The sequence below is a fragment of the Triturus cristatus genome, chromosome 1_1 (genome assembly GCF_964204655.1).
Source record: "Triturus cristatus chromosome 1_1, aTriCri1.1, whole genome shotgun sequence".
In the NCBI taxonomy this organism is placed as follows: domain Eukaryota; kingdom Metazoa; phylum Chordata; class Amphibia; order Caudata; family Salamandridae; genus Triturus; species Triturus cristatus.
In genome coordinates, this window is record NC_140579.1 from 708,781,697 (window position 1) to 708,804,072 (window position 22,376).

The window sequence follows — 22,376 nt, forward strand, 5'->3', positions numbered from 1 at the left end:
CCAGGTGGAGGAGTTAAGGTTGAAATTCAGGGGCAGTAGGAAGCTGTCTCACCAGACTTGGGACACGTTTGTGGGTAAATGTGAGGATGCACTGGATGATTGGTTAAGTGTAAACACGAAACGGGATTTTGATGGACTGTATGCTCTGGTTATCAAAGAACAGCTATGCAGTAGTTTTTATCCCGGGTTGCGCCAACACCTGTTGGGATGTGATGCCTTGGATCCTTGGACCCTGGCAAGAAAAGCAGACCGTTGGGAAGGGGTCCCAAGTTCTGATGAGGAATGGGAGAGTGATTCCAACAGTAGTGGTTCAGAGATCCTCCAGCCCAGCGTGGTGGAGGAGGCTCAGTGTAGCCCAGCTAGGTCCCAGGATAGCGAGGAGGGTGTAGGGGCTCACTGCCTGGCTCAGTGGAGCAGGAGTGAGGGGGTGACCGAGGGTCCCCAGACGCCCGAAACCCTGCCTCAGGACTTGGATGGTTTCATGAGGGAACACCAAGTTGGGGACCTAGGCTGTCCTGTTAGTCCACTTGAGGAAGATCTCTTAGTGAGTGGAGGACCTGTAGCGCCTGTAAACAGGGCTCCTGTGGTTCTAGTGTCTGGCAGTACTGCTCCGGTAGGGAGGGTACAGGAGTCCAGCGTGAGGAGTGATTGGGGGAGGAATTCCCCAGTGGAAGAGCCTGTGGGTCAGGGACTTCCCAGTTGGGCTAGGATCCCGTGTAGTGACCAGGGGGACACCACTTCTGTTCTGGGGGATCTCCGTGCACTGTCAGGTGGACAGGGGACGGGAGATCAGCGCCAGACAGACGGCCGCTCGACATATGTGTCATTTGATAGCCTCAGAAGGATGGAGTGGAAATCCCCAGAAGTCCTGGAGTGCCAGGCAATTATTCCACCAAAGGTTCTAGGCCGGAGGTTGGAAGGCCAGGTTCAGGATCAGCCTGACCTGAAGGGTGGGACGTCTGTAATCAGCGTCCCGACCGGTTCTTCTTCCAGAGGTACCGCCCCAGTTGGTAGGGAGCAGGGCTCTGGAAGGGGGTGCAGAGGGTGGGAGAGCCCACCTCTGCCCCCGGTACAACCTGAGGGGTTAAACCCTGGGTTGGAATGGCGTTCTAGGTGTACCCCTTGCCAGAGGAGGAAGAACCCTAGGAGAAGAGGTAGGGGGAGGAGAGCTTTCCCTGAGACTCCTGGTCCGCCTGAGGGTGTAGACCCTAGGCTGGAGAACCAGTGGCAGTCTAGTCCTGTCTTTCAGAGAGGAAGAGTGGAGAATGGCCGCTATGTGCCAGGGGTTACTACCCCCCACTCTGTGGTTAGGCAAAGACCAGTGGCACCTGGGTGGCCTAGGGCCTGGTCTTGGCCGCGGACAGCTTGGGAGTACCAGTGGGGTAGCCCAGTTGGTCCAGACAGTGGTGTTAAAAAGAATTCCATGGGTTCACCGTGGCGTAGAACCGGAGGGTGTCCATGCAGTTGCGGGCCCGCGTCCGTGTTCTATCGCCCCAAGCAGGGAAGTCCATCACGGTGGTGATTGGTCTGCCCTGCGTTTTGGCTGGAAGAGGGTTGTGTTGGACTTGGCCCTTCTGGCAGGTTCACCCCTGGACTTTTTGGCTTTTTATTGGTGACTTGGTGTGGTAATTGTTTGGTCTCTGCGCACTTTCCCTGTGTCCCAGGGTAAAGTGCGTGCGTGCTCTGAGTGCATGTGGTGAGATAGGCCTGCCCTCCCATAGGAATGCATGGGGAGTGTATGTGTCCCTAGTAGTTCCTGATGCGTGGGGTGTGCAGGCCCGAGTTTGGTATGTGCGGACTCGTGGGAGTGAATGCTGCGCGATGATGTGTGCGGCGTGCATGTACCTAGTGTGGAAGTGCCACTTCTAGAAGTGGGCACTTCTGTGTGCAGTGTGTCTGTCGCGTGATTGGCTGGTCGTGTCATGTGACGGGCTAGGGATTCCCCGGAGTCAGGATGAGTCACCCAGTGGTGAATGGGGAGATCAGCAGCTAGATGGGTGGGAGGAGTACACCTGGGTCCTGAATAGGACAGGGTTTTCCACACACAATGCTGGCCCCGCCCCCTGTGGTGCGACTGACGACCCTAGCCCTGCCAGTGAATAGAGTGAGGGGCTGAGCACATCAAGGGTGCTCCCCAACCAGCTGCGACTGGTTTTCCCCCTCACCCTGAACCCAGAACAAAGGGTTTGCCTGTATAAAAATGGGGCTGTGTCCCCACAGAAACTGTTCTCTGCCAGGATCTTACCTGAGGGGGGCTGCTGCTGCTGCTGCTGCTGGACCAGAGGACCGCCACTTGGATTACCTCCCTGCCTGGAGGCCCAGTGAGCTGGCTCTGGGTCCAGCCTTGCCCCCCACCCCTGCCCTGCTGCATGCAGGGAAGAACTTTGCTGGACTTTGTGGTAATTTGCCCCAAAGCGCTGGGAGCGCTTTATTGTGTCCCTCAAGCGCCTGGAAGCGCTTTTATTTGCCGTTTAGCGCCAGGAGCGCTTTATTGCTGGACCCTTTTGCTTGTAGCGCCTGGGAGCGCTGTGATTTACTGCATAGCGCTAGGAGCGCTTCATTTTGAGGCCCGAGCGCTGCCAGCGCGCTCCGGTGTCGCCCCGTCACAACCGAGGGAATCCCCGGCGTAGGGATTCCCCCCTGGGGCATCGGATCGAGCGGGAGCCCACCCCGCATTGTGTGTTCGTTGGCGGGTGCCCACCCCGCTTATCTGGTCCTTTCGTTGGCGGGTGCCTACCCCGCTTATTGGTAGTGGTTATCGAGGGAGCCTACCCCTCTTACGAGCCAAGGATCACCGCCGCGGCCGGGGAAGCCCCGGAAGTCAGGCAGTGCTGACTAGGACGGGGGCGTGGCCCAACCAGGAAGCAGACGGGAGCCTACCCCGCGCTCCTGGGATCCTGAGGACGAAGGAGGAGGGAGCCGCGTAGAGATCGAGGGAAGCGGACGGGAGCCTACCCCGTGCTTCCCAACGGAGAAGAGGACGTGACTTCCCGGCCCCAGAGCAGAGAGAACGGAGGCGACGCGGGAGTCCCCAGAGCAGCCCGGTGAGTGTTTAAGAAGGGCTGGGGGACTCCGCGCATGTGCTGGGGGTGCGGGGGCAGTGATCGAGCCCCGGGAGGCTCCAACGGTTGCCACAGCATTTCTCGAGCCCCGTGAGGCTCTAGGGGGGCATCTCGATTGGCGCAGAGTCCAGAGGGACTCCCACGTGTGGGGCAGTATCGCTTCTTGAGCCCAGTGAGGCTCCAACGTTGTGCAGAGCCACGAGGGCTCTAGAGGGCAATGTCCGGTGTTCAGAGCGCCCGGAGCGCTCCAACGAAGGGGAGCACGACTGTTCCGAGCCACGAGGGCTCTAGGGGACATTTTTGAGTGAACAGAGCCCAGAGAGGGCTCCAGAGGCACGCAGAGTGCCTGAAGTTCGTTTTCCAGCTGCCCAGCACTTAGTGGGCAGCTGCCACGTTTAGGTGGGGGACCATTTTCGTTTCAGCTTGCGCAGCTGGCGCAGCTTGACTAACGCAGGGCGTCCTTGCCCCTACTAGGCCAGTTGGCCCAGGGACTGCCACAGTAGTGGCTAATGTGAGTTTTGGCGCCATTGTACCTTTTCTTGCACCTCTGAATGTGTGTTGATGCATCATGTGCCTTGTTTTACACCTCTGAATGTTTTATGCATCATGTGTGTTCCTTCCTTGCACCTCTGAATGTGTTTATGCGTCATGTGCTTTGCTTTACACCTCTGAATGTGATGCATCATGTGTAAAGTGCGTTTACCCCTACAGGTATTGTGATACTTAGGTGGTTGTTTTCTCCCTAGTACAGGTGGTGCTAGTGAGGTCCTGATTCCCTGCGCAATATTTTCCTATGGTGGTTAGGGTTGCGTAGGTGGTACTTACCTGATACCAGTAGTTACTGGTTGTGTGCTACATATGTTATTCTGTACTACAGTATTATTCCTATGTTCTAAAGAGTGCTAATTCCTGACAGTGGTCCAGGTGGCCCTGTCCCCTGTATATATAATCCCTTGTAAATTCTGCCCGTGCCTGTTGGCACATTGTAGAGTGTGTGTTTTTATCTAATGTGTTGTGTATAATACAAAGGCTATTTTTATAGAATACCTTGTGTGGAGTTTCCTTTGTGGTGGGCCTTGGGTGTTGTTGCTGGGTGCGCGCGCAAACGCTTTACACATCGCCTCAGGGATAAGCCTGTCTGCTCGTGCCAAGCTACCAAGGGGGTGAGCAGGGGTTATCTTTGGCGTGTAACTTCCTTGCCCTGACTAGAGTGGTGGTTTCTGTCGGGCTTTGGCGCAAGCCCTAGCCAACCAGAAATCGCCATTTCTAACACCCATACACTGCCCGAACACCACTGCACTGCCCTAAACCCTGAAACACCACCCCCAGCAAGACCCCCTACACTGCCTTAAACCCTTAAACACCACCCCAAGCATGACCCCCTACACTGCCCGAACAACACTGCACTGCCCTAAACCCTGAAACACCACCCCCTGCAAGACCCCCTACACTGCCCGAACACCACTGCCCTGCCCTAAACCCTGAAACACCACCCCCTGCACGACCCTACACTACCCGAACACCACTGCACTGCCCTATACACTGAAACACCACCCCCAGCATGACCCCCTACACTGCCCGAACACCACTGCACTGCCCTAAACCCTGAAACACCAACCCCAGCACGACCCCGTACACTGCCCGAACACCACTGCACTGCCCTAAACCCTGAAACACCACCCCCAGCAAGACCCCTACACTGCCCGAACACCACTGCACTGCCCTAAACCCTGAAACACCACCCCTAGCAAGACCCCCTACACTGCCCGAACAACACTGCACTGCCCTAAACCCTGAAACACCACCCCCAACAAAACCCCATACACTGCCCGAACACCACTGCACTGCCCTAAACCCTGAAACACCACCCCCAGCAAGACCCCCTACACTGCCTTAAACCCTTAAACACCACCCCAAGCATGACCCCCTACACTGCCCGAACAACACTGCACTGCCCTAATCCCTGAAACACCACCCCCTGCAAGACCCCCTACACTGCCCGAACACCACTGCCCTGCCCTAAACCCTGAAACACCACCCCCTGCACGACCCTACACTGCCCGAACACCACTGCACTGCCCTATACACTGAAACACCACCCCCAGCATGCCCCCTACACTGCCCGAACACCACTGCACTGCCCTAAACCCTGAAACACCAACCCCAGCACGACCCCGTACACTGCCCGAACACCACTGCACTGCCCTAAACCCTGAAACACCACCCCCAGCAAGACCCCTACACTGCCCGAACACCACTGCACTGCCCTAAACCCTGAAACACCAGCCCCAGCAAGACCCTGTACACTGCCTGAACACCACTGCCCTAAACCCCGAAACATCACCCCCAGCATGACCCCCTACACTGCCCGAACATCACTGCCTTAAACCCTGAAACACCATCCCCAGCACGACCCCCTACACTGCCCGAACACAACTACACTGCCGTAAACCCTGAAACACCAGCCCCAGCACAACCCCCTACACTGCCCGAACACCATGGCACTGCCCTAAATCCTGAAACACCAGCCCCAGAATGACCCCCTACACTGCCCGAACACCACTGCCCTAAAGCCTGAAACACCACCCCCAGCATGACCCCCTACACTGCCCGAACACCACTGCACTGCCCTAAACCCTGAAACATCACCCCCTGTACGACCCCCTACACTGCCCGAACACCACTGCACTGCCCTATACCCTGAAACACCACCCCCAGCACGACCCCCTACACTGCGCGAACACCACTGCTTTGCCCTAAACCCTGAAACACCAGTCCCAGCACGACCCCCTACACTGCCCGAACAACACTGCACTAAACCCTGAAACACCACACTCCAACAAGACCCGCTACACTGCCCGAACACCACTGCACTGCCCTAAACCCTGAAACACCAGCCCCAGCACAGCCCCCTACACTTCCCGAATACCACTGCACTACCCTAAACCTTGAAACACCACCCCCAGCACAACACCCTACACCGCCCGAACACCACTGCCCTAAAGCCTGAAACACCACCCCCATCATGACCCCCTACACTGCCGGAACACCACTGCACTGCCCTAAACACTGAAACACCACCCCCTGCAAGACCCCCTACACTGCCCGTACACCATTGCCCTAAACCCTGAAACACCACCCCCTGCAAGACCCCCTACACTGCCCGAACACCACTGCCCTGCCCTAAACCCTGAAACACCACCCCCTGCATGACCCTACACTGCCCGAACACCACTGCACTGCCCTATACACTGAAACACCACCCCCAGCATGACCCGCTACACTGCCCGAACACCACTGCACTGCTCTAAACCCTGAAACACCAACCCCAGCACGACCCCGTACACTGCCCGAACACCACTGCACTGCCCTAAACCCTGAAACACCAGCCCCAGCACAGCCCCCTACTCTACCCGAATACCACTGCACTACCCTAAACCTTGAAACACCACCCCCAGCACAACACCCTACACTGCCCGAACACCACTGCCCTAAAGCCTGAAACACCACCCCCATCATGACCCCCTACACTGCCGGAACACCACTGCACTGCCCTAAACACTGAAACACCACCCCCTGCAAGACCCCCTACACTGCCCGTACACCATTGCCCTAAACCCTGAAACACCACCCCCTGCAAGACCCCCTACACTGCCCGAACACCACTGCCCTGCCCTAAACCCTGAAACACCACCCCCTGCATGACCCTACACTGCCCGAACACCACTGCACTGCCCTATACACTGAAACACCACCCCCAGCATGACCCGCTACACTGCCCGAACACCACTGCACTGCTCTAAACCCTGAAACACCAACCCCAGCACGACCCCGTACACTGCCCGAACACCACTGCACTGCCCTAAACCCTGAAACACCACCCCCAGCAAGACCCCCTACACTGCCCGAAAACCACTGCACTGCCCAAAACCCTGAAACACCACCCCCAGCAAGACCCCGTACACTGCCTGAACACCACTGCCCTAAACCCCGAAACATCACCCCCAGCACGACCCCCTACACTGCCCGAACATCACTGCCCTAAGCCCTGAAACACCATCCCCAGCACGACCCCCTACACTGCCCGAACACCACTGCACTGCCGTAAACCCTAAAACACCAGCCCCAGCACAACCCCCTACACTACCCGAACACCATGGCACTGCCCTAAATCCTGAAACACCAGCCCCAGAACGACCCCCTACACTGCCGGAACACCACTGCCCTAAAGCCTGAAACACCACCCCCAGCATGACCCCCTACACTGCCCGAACACCACTGCACTGCCCTAAACCCTGAAACATCTCCCCCTGCGCGACCCCCTACACTGCCCGAACACCACTGCACTGCCCTATACCCTGAAACACCACCCCCTGCACGACCCCCTACACTGCCCGAACACCACTGCACTGCCCTATACCCTGAAACACCACCCCCAGCACGACCCCCTACACTGCGCGAACACCACTGCTTTGCCCTAAACCTTGAAACACCAGTCCCAGCACGACCCCCTACATAACCTGAACAACACTGCACTAAACCCTGAAACACCACACTCCAACAAGACTCCCTACACTTCCCACATACCACTGCACTACCCTAAACCTTGAAACACCACCCCCAGCACGACTCCCTACACTGCCCGAACACCACTGCCCTAAAGCCCATAACACCACCCCCAGCATGACCCCCTACACTGCCCTTAAACCACTGCACTGCCCTAAACCCAGAAACACCACCCCCTGCAAGACCCCCTACACTGCCCGAACACCACTGCCCTAAGCCCTGAAACACCACCCCCTGTAAGACCCCCTACACTGCCCGAACACCACTGCCCAGCCCTAAACCCTGAAACACCACCCCCTGCACGACCCCCTACACAGCCCAAACACCACTGCCCTAACCCCTGAAACACCACATCCTGCACGACCCTATACTGCCCGAACACAACTGCACTGCCCTATACCCTGAAACACCACGCCCAGCACGACCTCCTACACTGCCCGAACACCACTGCACTGCCCTAAACCCTGAAACACCACCCCCAGCAGGACGCCGTACACTGCCCGAACACCACTGCACTGCCCTAAACCCTGAAACACCATTCCCAGCATGACCCCCTACACTGCCCGAACACCACTGCACTGCCTTAAACCCTGAAAGACCATCCCAAGCACGACCCCCTACACTGCCCGAACACCACTGCCTTAAACAGTGAAACACCACCCCAGCACGACCCCCTACACTGCCCGAACACCACTGCCCGAAACACCAGCCCCAGCAAGACCCCCCTACACTGCGCAAACACCACTGCTTTGCCCTAAACCCTGAAACACCAGTCCCAGCACGACCCCCTACATAGCCCGAACAACACTGCACTAAACCTTGAAACACCACAATCAGACAAGACCCCCTACACTGCCCCAACACCACTGCACTGCCCTAAACCCTGAAACACCAGCCCCAGCACGACCCCCTACACTGCCCGAACACCACTGCCCTAAAGCCTATAACACCACCCCCAGCATGACCCCCTACACTACCCGAACACCACTGCCCTGCCCTAAACCCTGAAACACCACCCCCTGCACGGCTCCCTACACTGCCCGAACACCACTGCCCTAACCCCTGAAACACCACACCCTGCACGACCCTACACTGCCCGAACACTATTGCACTGCCCTATACCCTGAAACACCACGCCCAGCACGACCCCCTACACTGCCCGAACACCACTGCACTGCCCTAAACCCTGAAACACCACCCCCAGCACGACGCCGTACACTGCCCGAACACCACTGCACTGCCCTAAACCCTGAAACACCACCCCCAGCATGACCCCCCTACACTGCCCGAACACCACTGCACTGCCTTAAACCCTGAAAGACCATCCCAAGCACGATCCCCTACACTGCCCGAACACCACTGCCTTAAACGCTGAAACACCACCCAAGCACGACCCCCTACACTGCCCGAACACCACTGCCCAAAACACCAGCCCCAGCAAGACCCCCCCTACACTGCCCGAACACCACTGCACTGCCGTAAACCCTGAAACAATACCCCTAGCAAGACCCCCTACACTGCCCGAACAACACTGCACTGCCCTAAACCCTGAAACACCACCCCCAACAAGACCCCATACACTGCCCAAACACCACTGCACTGCCCTAAACCCTGAAACACCACCCCCAGCAAGACCCCCTACACTGCCTTAAACCCTTAAACACCACCCCAAGCATGACCCCCTACACTGCCCGAACAACACTGCACTGCCCTAAACCCTGAAACACCACCCCAACAAGACCCCATACACTGCCCGAACACCCCTGCACTGCCCTAAACCCTGAAACACCACCCCCAGCACGACCCCCTACACTGCCCGAACACCACTGCACTGCCCTAAACCCTAAACCACCCCCAAAACGACCCCCTACACTGCTCGAACACCACTGCACTGCCGTAAACCCTGAAACACCACCCCCAGCAAGACCCCCTACACTACCCGAACAACACTGCTTTGCCCTAAACCCTGAAACACCACCCCCAGCATGACCCCCTACTCTGCCCGAACACCACTGCCCTAAACCCTGAAACACCACCCCCTGCAAGACCCCCTACACTTCCCGAACACCACTGCCCTGCCCTAAACCCTGAAACACCACTCCGTGCACGACCCCCTACACTGCCCGAACACCACTGCCCTAACCCCTGAAACACCACCCCCAGCAAGACCCCCTACACTGCCCAAACACCACGGCACTGTTCTTAACCCTGCAACAGTACCCCCAGCACTACCCCCTACACTGCCCAAACCCCACTGCATTGCCCTAAACCCTAAACCACCCCCAAAACGACCCCCTACACTGCTTGAACACCACTGCACTGCCGTAAACCCTGAAACACCACCCCCAGCAAGACTCCCTACACTGCCCGAACACCACTGCACTGCCCTAAACCCTGAAACACCACCCCCAGCAAAACCCCCTACACTGCCCTAAACCCTGAAACACCACCCCAAGCATGACCCCTACACTGCCCGAACAACACTGCACTGCCCTAAACCCTGAATCACCACCCCCAGCACGACCCCCTACACTGCCCAAACACCACTGCACTGCCCTAAACCCTGAAACACCATGCCCAGCACCACCCCATACACTGCCCGAACACCACTGCACTACCCTAAACCCTGAAACACCACCCCCAGCAAGACCCCCTACACTGCCCAAACACCACTGCACTGCCCTAAACCCTGAAACACCACCCCCAGCGAGACCCCCTACACTGCCCAAACACCACTGCCCTAAACCCTGAAAAAGCACCCCCTGCAAGTCCCCCTACACTGCCCGAACACCACTGCCCTGCCCTAAACCCTGAAACACCAACCCCTGCACGACCTCCTACACTGCCGGAACACCACTGCACTGCCCTATACCCTGAAACACCACCCCCAGCACGACCCCTACACTGCGCGAACACCACTGCTTTGCCCTAAACCCTGTAACACCAGCCCCAGCATGACCCCCTACTCTGCCCACACACTATTGCTCTGCCCTAAACCCTGAAACACCACCCCCTGCAAGACCCCCTACACTGCCCGAACACCACTGCCCTGCCCTAAACCCTGAAACACCACCCCCTGCACAACCCTACACTGCCCGAACACCACTGCACTGCCCTATACACTGAAACACCACCCCCAGCATGACCCCCTACACTGCCCGAACACCACTGCACTGCCCTAAACCCTGAAACACCAACCCCAGCACGACCCCGTACACTGCCCGAACACCACTGCACTGCCCTAAACCCTGAAACACCACCCCCAGCAAGACCCCCTACACTGCCCGAACACCACTGCACTGCCCAAAACACTGAAACACCACCCCCAGCAAGACCCCGTACATTGCCTGAACACCACTGCCCTAAACCCCGAAACATCACCCCCAGCATGACCCCCTACACTGCCCGAACATCACTGCCCTAAGCCCTGAAACACCATCCCCAGCACGACCCCCTACACTGCCCGAACACCACTGCACTGCCGTAAACCCTAAAACACCAGCCCCAGCACAACCCCCTACACTGCCCGAACACCATGGCACTGCCCTAAATCCTGAAACACCAGCCCCAGAACGACCCCCTACACTGCCGGAACACCACTGCCCTAAAGCCTGAAACACCACCCCCAGCATGACCCCCTACACTGCCCGAACACCACTGCACTGCCCTAAACCCTGAAACATCCCCCCCTGCGCGACCACCTACACTGCCCGAACACCACTGCACTGCCCTATACCCTGAAACACCACCCCCTGCACGACCCCCTACACTGCCCGAACACCACTGCACTGCCCTATACCCTGAAACACCACCCCCAGCACGACCCCCTACACTGCGCGAACACCACTGCTTTGCCCTAAACCCTGAAACACCATTCCCAGCACGACCCCCTACATAGCCTGAACAACACTGCACTAAACCCTAAAACACCACACTCCAACAAGACCCCCTACACTTCCCACATACCACTGCACTACCCTAAACCTTGAAACACCACCCCCAGCATGACTCCCTACACTGCCCGAACACCACTGCCCTAAAGCCTATAACACCACCCCCAGCATGACCCCCTACACTGCCCGAACACCACTGCACTGCCCTAAACCCAGAAACACCACCCCCTGCAAGACCCCTTACACTGCCCGAACACCACTGCCCTAAGCCCTGAAACACCACCCCCTGCAAGACCCCCTACACTGCCCGAACAGCACTGCCCTGCCCTAATCCCTAATACACCACCCCCTGCATGACCCCCTACACTGCCCAAACACCACTGCCCTAACCCCTGAAACACCACACCCTGCACGACCCTACACTGCCCGAACACCACTGCACTGCCCTATACCCTGAAACACCACGCCCAGCACGACCTCCTACACTGCCCAAACACCACTGCACTGCCCTAACCCTGAAACACCACCCCCAGCACGACGCCGTACACTGCCCGAACACCACTGCACTGCCCTAAACCCTGAAACACCACCCCAGCATGACCCCCTACACTGCCCGAACACCACTGCACTGCCTTAAACCCTGAAAGACCATCCCAAGCACGACCCCCTACACTGCCCGAACACCACTGCCTTAAATGCTGAAACACCACCCCAGCACGACCCCCTACACTGCCCGAACACCACTGCCCAAAACACCAGCCCCAGCAAGAGCCCCCTACACTGCCCGAACACCACTGCACTGCCGTAAACCCTGAAACACCACCCCTAGCAAGACCCCCTACACTGCCCGAACAACACTGCACTGCCCTAAACCCTGAAACACCACCCCCAACAAGACCCCATACACTGCCCGAACACCACTGCACTGCCCTAAACCCTGAAACACCACCCCCAGCAAGACCCCCTACACTGCCTTAAACCCTTAAACACCACCCCAAGCATGACCCCCTACACTGCCCGAACAACACTGCACTGCCCTAAACCCTGAAACACCACCCCCTGCAAGACCCCCTACACTGCCCGAACACCACTGCCCTAAACCCTGAAACACCACCCCCTGCAAGACCCCCTACACTGCCCGAACACCACTGCCCTGCCCTAAACCCTGAAACACCACCCCCTGCACGACCCTACACTGCCCGAACACAACTGCATTGCCCTATACACTGAAACACCACCCCCAGCATGACCCCCTACACTGCCCGAACACCACTGCACTGCCCTAAACCCTGAAACACCACCCCCAGCAAGACCCCTACACTGCCCGAACACCACTGCACTGCCCTAAACCCTGAAACACCAGCCCCAGCAAGACCCCGTACACTGCCTGAACACCACTGCCCTAAACCCCGAAACATCACCCCCAGCATGACCCCCTACACTGCCCGAACATCACTGCCTTAAACCCTGAAACACCATCCCCAGCACGACCCCCTACACTGCCCGAACACCACTGCACTGCCCTAAACCCTGAAACACCAACCCCAGCACGACCCCGTACACTGGCCGAACACCACTGCACTACCCTAAACCTTGAAACACCACCCCCAGCACAACACCCTACACTGCCCGAACACCACTGCCCTAAAGCCTGAAACACCACCCCCAGCAAGACCCCCTACACTGCCCGAAAACCACTGCACTGCCCAAAACCCTGAAACACCACCCCCAGCAAGACCCCGTACACTGCCTGAACACCACTGCCCTAAACCCCAAAACATCACCCCCAGCACGACCCCCTACACTGCCCGAACATCACTGCCCTAAGCCCTGAAACACCATCCCCAGCACGACCCCCTACACTGCCCGAACACCACTGCACTGCCGTAAACCCTAAAACACCAGCCCCAGCACAACCCCCTACACTGCCCGAACACCATGGCACTGCCCTAAATCCTGAAACACCAGCCCCAGAACGACCCCCTACACTGCCGGAACACCACTGCCCTAAAGCCTGAAACACCACCCCCAGCATGACCCCCTACACTGCCCGAACACCACTGCACTTCCCTAAACCCTGAAACATCCCCCCCTGCGTGACCCCCTACACTGCCCGAACACCACTGCACTGCCCTATACCCTGAAACACCACCCCCTGCACGACCCCCTACACTGCCCGAACACCACTGCACTGCCCTATACCCTGAAACACCACCCCCAGCACGACCCCCTACACTGCGCGAACACCACTGCTTTGCCCTAAACCCTGAAACACCAGTCCCAGCACGACCCCCTACATAGCCTGAACAACACTGCACTAAACCCTGAAACACCACACTCCAACAAGACCCCCTACACTTCCCACATACCACTGCACTACCCTAAACCTTGAAACACCACCCCCAGCACGACTCCCTACACTGCCCGAACACCACTGCCCTAAAGCCTATAACACCACCCCCAGCATGACCCCCTACACTGCCCGAACACCACTGCACTGCCCTAAACCCAGAAACACCACCCCCTGCAAGACCCCCTACACTGCCCTAAGCCCTGAAACACCACCCCCTGCAAGACCCCCTACACTGCCCGAACACCACTGCCCTGCCCTAAACCCTGAAACACCACCCCCTGCATGACCCCCTACACTGCCCAAACACCACTGCCCTAACCCCTGAAACACCACACCCTGCACGACCCTACACTGCCCGAACACCACTGCAGTGCCCTATACCCTGAAACACCACGCCCAGCACGACCTCCTACACTGCCCGAACACCACTGCACTGCCCTAAACCCTGAAACACCACCCCCAGCACGACGCCGTACACTGCCCGAACACCACTGCACAGCCCTAAACCCTGAAACACCACCCCCAGCATGACACCCTACACTGCCCGAACACCACTGCACTGCCTTAAACCCTGAAAGACCATCCCAAGCACGACCCCCTAAACTGCCCGAACACCACTGCCTTAAACGCTGAAACACCACCCCAGCACGACCCCCTAAACTGCCCGAACACCACTGCCCAAAACACCAGCCCCAGCAAGACCCCCCTACACTGCCCGAACACCACTGCACTGCCGTAAACCCTGAAACACCACCCCTAGCAAGACCCCCTACACTGCCCGAACAACACTGCACTGCCCTAAACCCTGAAACACCACCCCCAACAAGACCCCATACACTGCCCGAACACCACTGCACTGCCCTAAACCCTGAAACACCACCCCCAGCAAGACCCCCTACACTGCCTTAAACCCTTAAACACCACCCCAAGCATGACCCCCTACACTGCCCGAACAACACTGCACTGCCCTAAACCATGAAACACCACCCCCTGCAAGACCCCCTACACTGCCCGAACACCACTGCCCTAAACCCTGAAACACCACCCCCTGCAAGACCCCCTACACTGCCCGAACACCACTGCCCTGCCCTAAACCCTGAAACACCACCCCCTGCACGACCCTACACTGCCCGAACACCACTGCACTGCCCTATACACTGAAACACCACCCCCAGCATGACCCCCTACACTGCCCAAACACCACTGCACTGCCCTAAACCCTGAAACACCACCCCCAGCAAGACCCCTACACTGCCCGAACACCACTGCACTGCCCTAAACCCTGAAACACCAGCCCCAGCAAGACCCCGTACACTGCCTGAACACCGCTGCCCTAAACCCCGAAACATCACCCCCAGCATGACCCCCTACACTGCCCGAACATCACTGTCTTAAATCCTGAAACCCCATCCCCAGCACGACCCCCTACACTGCCCGAACACAACTGCACTGCCGTAAACCCTGAAACACCAGCCCCAGCACAACCCCCTACACTGCCCGAACACCACTGCCCTAAAGCCTGAAACACCACCCACAGCATGACCCCCTACACTGCCCGAACAGCACTGCACTGCCCTAAACCCTGAAACATCCCCCCTGCACGACCCCCTACACTGCCCGAACACCACTGCACTGCCCTATACCCTGAAACACCACCCCCAGCACGACCCCCTACACTGCGCGAACAACACTGCTTTGCCCTAAACCCTGAAACACCACCCCCAGCAAGACCCCCTACACTGCCCAAACACCACTGCACTGCCCAAAACCCTGAAACACCACCCCCAGCAAGACCCCGTACACTGCCTGAACACCACTGCCCTAAACCCTGAAACACCAGCCCCAGCACAACCCCCTACACTGCCCGAACACCATGGCACTGCCCTAAATCCTGAAACACCAGCCCCAGAACGACCCCCTACACTGCCCGAACACCACTGCCCTAAAGCCTGAAGCACCACCCCCAGCATGACCCCCTACACTGCCCGAACACCACTGCACTGCCCTAAACCCTGAAACATCCCCCCCTGCACGACCCCCTACACTGCCCGAACACCACTGCACTGCCCTATACCCTGAAACACCACCCCCAGCACGACCCCCTACACTGCCCGAACACCACTGCCCTAAACCCTGAAACACCACCCCCTGCAAGACCCCCTACACTGCCCGAACACCACTGCCCTGCCCTAAACCCTGAAACACCACCCCCTGCACGACCCTACACTGCCCGAACACCACTGCACTACCCTATACACTGAAACACCACCCCCAGCATGACCCCCTACACTGCCCGAACACCACTGCACTGCCCTAAACCCTGAAACACCAACCCCAGCACGACCCCGTACACTGCCCGAACACCACTGCACTGTCCTAAACCCTGAAACACCACCCCCAGCAAGACCCCTACACTGCCCGAACACCACTGCACTGCCCTAAACCCTGAAACCCCAGCCCCAGCAAGACCCCGTACACTGCCTGAACACCACTGCCCTAAACCCCGAAACATCGCCCCCAGCACGACCCCCTACACTGCCCGAACATCACTGCCTTAAACCCTGAAACACCATCCCCAGCACGACCCCCTACACTGCCCTAACACAACTGCACTGCTGTAAACCCTGAAACACCAGCCCCAGCACAACCCCCTACACTGCCCGAACACCATGGCACTGCCCTAATCCTGAAACACCAGCCCCAGAACGACCCCCTACACTGCCCGAACACCACTGCCCTAAAGCCTGAAACACCACCCCCAGCATGACCCCCTACACTGCCCGAACACCACTGCACTGCCCTAAACCCTGAAAAATCCCCCTCTGCACGACCCCCTACACTGCCCTATACCCTGAAACACCACCCCCAGCACGACCCCCTACACTGCCCGAACACCACTGCACTGCCGTAAACCCTAAAACACCAGCCCCAGCACAACCCCCTACACTGCCCAAACACCATGGCACTGCCCTAAATCCTGAAACACCAGCCCCAGAACGACCCCCTACACTGCCGGAACACCACTGCCCTAAAGCCTGAAACACCACCCCCAGCATGACCCCCTACACTGCCCGAACACCACTGCACTGCCCTAAACCCTGAAACATCCCCCCCTGCGTGACCCCCTACACTGCCCGAACACCACTGCACTGCCCTATACCCTGAAACACCACCCCCTGCACGACCCCCTACACTGCCCGAACACCACTGCACTGCCCTATACCCTGAAACACCACCCCCAGCACGACCCCCTACACTGCGCGAACACCACTGCTTTGCCCTAAACCCTGAAACACCAGTCCCAGCACGACCCCCTACATAGCCTGAACAACACTGCACTAAACCCTGAAACACCACACTCCAACAAGACCCCCTACACTTCCCACATACCACTGCACTACCCTAAACCTTGAAACACCACCCCCAGCACGACTCCCTACACTGCCCGAACACCACTGCCCTAAAGCCTATAACACCACCCCCAGCATGACCCCCTACACTGCCCGAACACCACTGCACTGCCCTAAACCCAGAAACACCACCCCCTGCAAGACCCCCTCACTGCCCTAAGCCCTGAAACACCACCCCCTGCAAGACCCCCTACACTGCCCGAACACCACTGACCTGCCCTAAACCCTGAAACACCACCCCCTGCATGACCCCCTACACTGCCCAAACACCACTGCCCTAACCCCTGAAACACCACACCCTGCACGACCCTACACTGCCCGAACACCACTGCAGTGCCCTATACCCTGAAACACCACGCCCAGCACGACCTCCTACACTGCCCGAACACCACTGCACTGCCCTAAACCCTGAAACACCACCCCCAGCACGACGCCGTACACTGCCCGAACACCACTGCACAGCCCTAAACCCTGAAACACCACCCCCAGCATGACCCCCTACACTGCCCGAACACCACTGCACTGCCTTAAACCCTGAAAGACCATCCCAAGCACGACCCCCTAAACTGCCCGAACACCACTGCCTTAAACGCTGAAACACCACCCCAGCACGACCCCCTAAACTGCCCGAACACCACTGCCCAAAACACCAGCCCCAGCAAGACCCCCCTACACTGCCCGAACACCACTGCACTGCCGTAAACCCTGAAACACCACCCCTAGCAAGACCCCCTACACTGCCCGAACAACACTGCACTGCCCTAAACCCTGAAACACCACCCCCAACAAGACCCCATACACTGCCTGAACACCACTGCACTGCCCTAAACCCTGAAACACCACCCCCAGCAAGACCCCCTACACTGCCTTAAACCCTTAAACACCACCCCAAGCATGACCCCCTACACTGCCCGAACAACACTGCACTGCCCTAAACCCTGAAACACCACCCCCTGCAAGACCCCCTACACTGCCCGAACACCACTGCCCTAAACCCTGAAACACCACCCCCTGCAAGACCCCCTACACTGCCCGAACACCACTGCCCTGCCCTAAACCCTGAAACACCACCCCCTGCACGACCCTACACTGCCCGAACACCACTGCACTGCCCTATACACTGAAACACCACCCCCACCATGACCCCCTACACTGCCCAAACACCACTGCACTGCCCTAAACCCTGAAACACCACCCCCAGCAAGACCCCTACACTGCCCGAACACCACTGCACTGCCCTAAACCCTGAAACACCAGCCCCAGCAAGACCCCGTACACTGCCTGAACACCGCTGCCCTAAACCCCGAAACATCACCCCCAGCATGACCCCCTACACTGCCCGAACATCACTGTCTTAAACCCTGAAACCCCATCCCCAGCACGACCCCCTACACTGCCCGAACACAACTGCACTGCCGTAAACCCTGAAACACCAGCCCCAGCACAACCCCCTACACTGCCCGAACACCACTGCCCTAAAGCCTGAAACACCACCCACAGCATGACCCCCTACACTGCCCGAACACCACTGCACTGCCCTAAACCCTGAAACATCCCCCCCTGCACGACCCCCTACACTGCCCGAACACCACTGCACTGCCCTATACCCTGAAACACCACCCCCAGCACGACCCCCTACACTGCGCGAACAACACTGCTTTGCCCTAAACCCTGAAAGACCACCCCCAGCAAGACCCCCTACACTGCCCGAACACCACTGCACTGCCCAAAACCCTGAAACACCACCCCCAGCAAGACCCCTTACACTGCCTGAACACCACTGCCCTAAACCCTGAAACACCATCCCCAGCACGACCCCCTACACTGCCCTAACACAACTGCACTGCCGTAAACCCTGAAACATCAGCCCCAGCACAACCCCCTACACTGCCCGAACACCATGGCACTGCCCTAAATCCTGAAACACCAGCCCCAGAACGACCCCCTACACTGCCCGAACACCACTGCCCTAAAGCCTGAAGCACCACCCCCAGCATGACCCCCTACACTGCCCGAACACCACTGCACTGCCCTAAACCCTGAAACATCCCCCCCTGCACGACCCCCTACACTGCCCGAACACCACTGCACTGCCCTATACCCTGAAACACCACCCCCAGCACGACCCCCTACACTGCGCGAACACCACTACTTTGCCCTAAACCCTGAAACACCAGCCCCAGCACAACCCCCTACACTGCCCGAACACCATGGCACTGCCCTAAATCCTGAAACACCAGCCCCAGAACGACCCCCTACACTGCCCGAACACCACTGCCCTAAAGCCTGAAACACCACCCCCAGCATGACCCCCTACACTGCCCGAACACCACTGCACTGCCCTAAACCCTGAAACATCCCCCCCTGCACGACCCCCTACACTGCCCGAACACCACTGCACTGCCCTATACCCTGAAACACCACCCCCAGCACGACCCCCTACACTGCGCGAACACCACTGCTTTGCCCTAAACCCTGAAAGACCAGCCCCAGCACAGCCCCCTACACTTCCCGAATACCACTGCACTACCCTAAACCTTGAAACACCACCCCCAGCACGACCCCCTACACTGCCCGAACACCACTGCCCTAAAGCCTCAAACACCACCCCCAGCATGACCCCCTACACTGCCCGAACACCACTGCACTGCCCTAAACCCTGAAACACCACCCCCTGCAAGACCCCCTACACTGCCCGAACACCACTGCCCTAAACCCTGAAACACCACCCCCTGCAAGACCCCCTACACTGCCCGAACACCACTGCCCTGCCCTAAACCCTGAAACACCACCCCCTGCACGACCCTACACTGCCCGAACACCACTGCACTACCCTATACACTGAAACACCACCCCCAGCATGACCCCCTACACTGCCCGAACACCACTGCACTGCCCTAAACCCTGAAACACCAACCCCAGCACGACCCCGTACACTGCCCGAACACCACTGCACTGTCCTAAACTCTGAAACACCACCCCCAGCAAGACCCCTACACTGCCCGAACACCACTGCACTGCCCTAAACCCTGAAACCCCAGCCCCAGCAAGACCCCGTACACTGCCTGAACACCACTGCCCTAAACCCCGAAACATCGCCCCCAGCACGACCCCCTACACTGCCCGAACATCACTGCCTTAAACCCTGAAACACCATCCCCAGCACGACCCCCTACACTGCCCTAACACAACTGCACTGCTGTAAACCCTGAAACACCAGCCCCAGCACAACCCCCTACACTGCCCGAACACCATGGCACTGCCCTAAATCCTGAAACACCAGCCCCAGAACGACCCCCTACACTGCCCGAACACCACTGCCCTAAAGCCTGAAACACCACCCCCAGCATGACCCCCTACACTGCCCGAACACCACTGCACTGCCCTAAACCCTGAAACATCCCCCCCTGCACGACCCCCTACACTGCCCTATACCCTGAAACACCACCCCCAGCACGACCCCCTACACTGCGCGAACACCACTGCTTTGCCCTAAACCCTGAAACACCAGTCCCAGCACGACCCCCTACATTGCCCGAACAACACTGCACTAAACCCTGAAACACCACACTCCAACAAGACCCCCTACACTGCCCGAACACCACTGCACTGCCCTAAACCCTGAAACACCAGCCCCAGCACAGCCCCCTACACTTCCCGAATACCACTGCACTACCCTAAACCTTGAAACACCACCCCCAGCACGACCCCCTACACTGCCCGAACACCACTGCCCTAAAGCCTGAAACACCACCCCCAGCATGACCCCCTACACTGCCCGAACACCACTGCACTGCCCTAAACCCTGAAACACCACCCCCAACAAGACCCCATACACTGCCCGAACACCACTGCACTGCCCTAAACCCTGAAACACCACCCCCAGCAAGACCCCCTACACTGCCTTAAACCCTTAAACACCACCCCAAGCATGACCCCCTACACTGCCCGAACAACACTGCACTGCCCTAAACCCTGAAACACCACCCCCGGCAAGACCCCCTACACTGCCCGAACACCACTGCCCTAAACCCTGAAACACCACCCCCTGCAAGACCCCCTACACTGCCCGAACACCACTGCCCTGCCCTAAACCCTGAAACACCACCCCCTGCACGACCCTACACTGCCCGAACACCACTGCACTGCCCTATACACTGAAACACCACCCCCAGCATGACCCCCTACACTGCCCGAACACCACTGCACTGCCCTAAACCCTGAAACACCACCCCCAGCAAGACCCCTACACTGCCCGAACACCACTGCACTGCCCTAAACCCTGAAACACCAGCCCCAGCAAGACCCCGTACACTGCCTGAACACCACTGCCCTAAACCCCGAAACATCACCCCCAGCATGACCCCCTACACTGCCCGAACATCACTGCCTTAAACCCTGAAACACCATCCCCAGCACGACCCCCTACACTGCCCGAACACCACTGCACTGCCCTAAACCCTGGAACACCAACCCCAGCACGACCCCGTACACTGCCCGAACACCACTGCACTGCCCTAAACCCTGAAACACCACCCCCAGCAAGACCCCCTACACTGCCCGAACACCACTGCACTGCTCAAAACCCTGAAACACCACCCCCAGCAAGACCCCGTACACTGCCTGAACACCACTGCCCTAAACCCCAAAACATCACCCCCAGCACAACCCCCTACACTGCCCGAACATCACTGCCCTAAGCCCTGAAACACCATCCCCAGCACGACCCCCTACACTGCCCGAACACCACTGCACTGCCGTAAACCCTAAAACACCAGCCCCAGCACAACCCCCTACACTGCCCGAACACCATGGCACTGCCCTAAATCCTGAAACACCAGCCCCAGAACCACCCCCTACACTGCCGGAACACCACTGCCCTAAAGCCTGAAACACCACCCCCAGCATGACCCCCTACACTGCCCGAACACCACTGCACTGCCCTAAACCCTGAAACATCCCCCCCTGCGCGACCCCCTACACTGCCCGAACACCACTGCACTGCCCTATACCCTGAAACACCACCCCCTGCACACCCCCTACACTGCCCGAACACCACTGTACTGCCCTATACCCTGAAACACCACCCCCT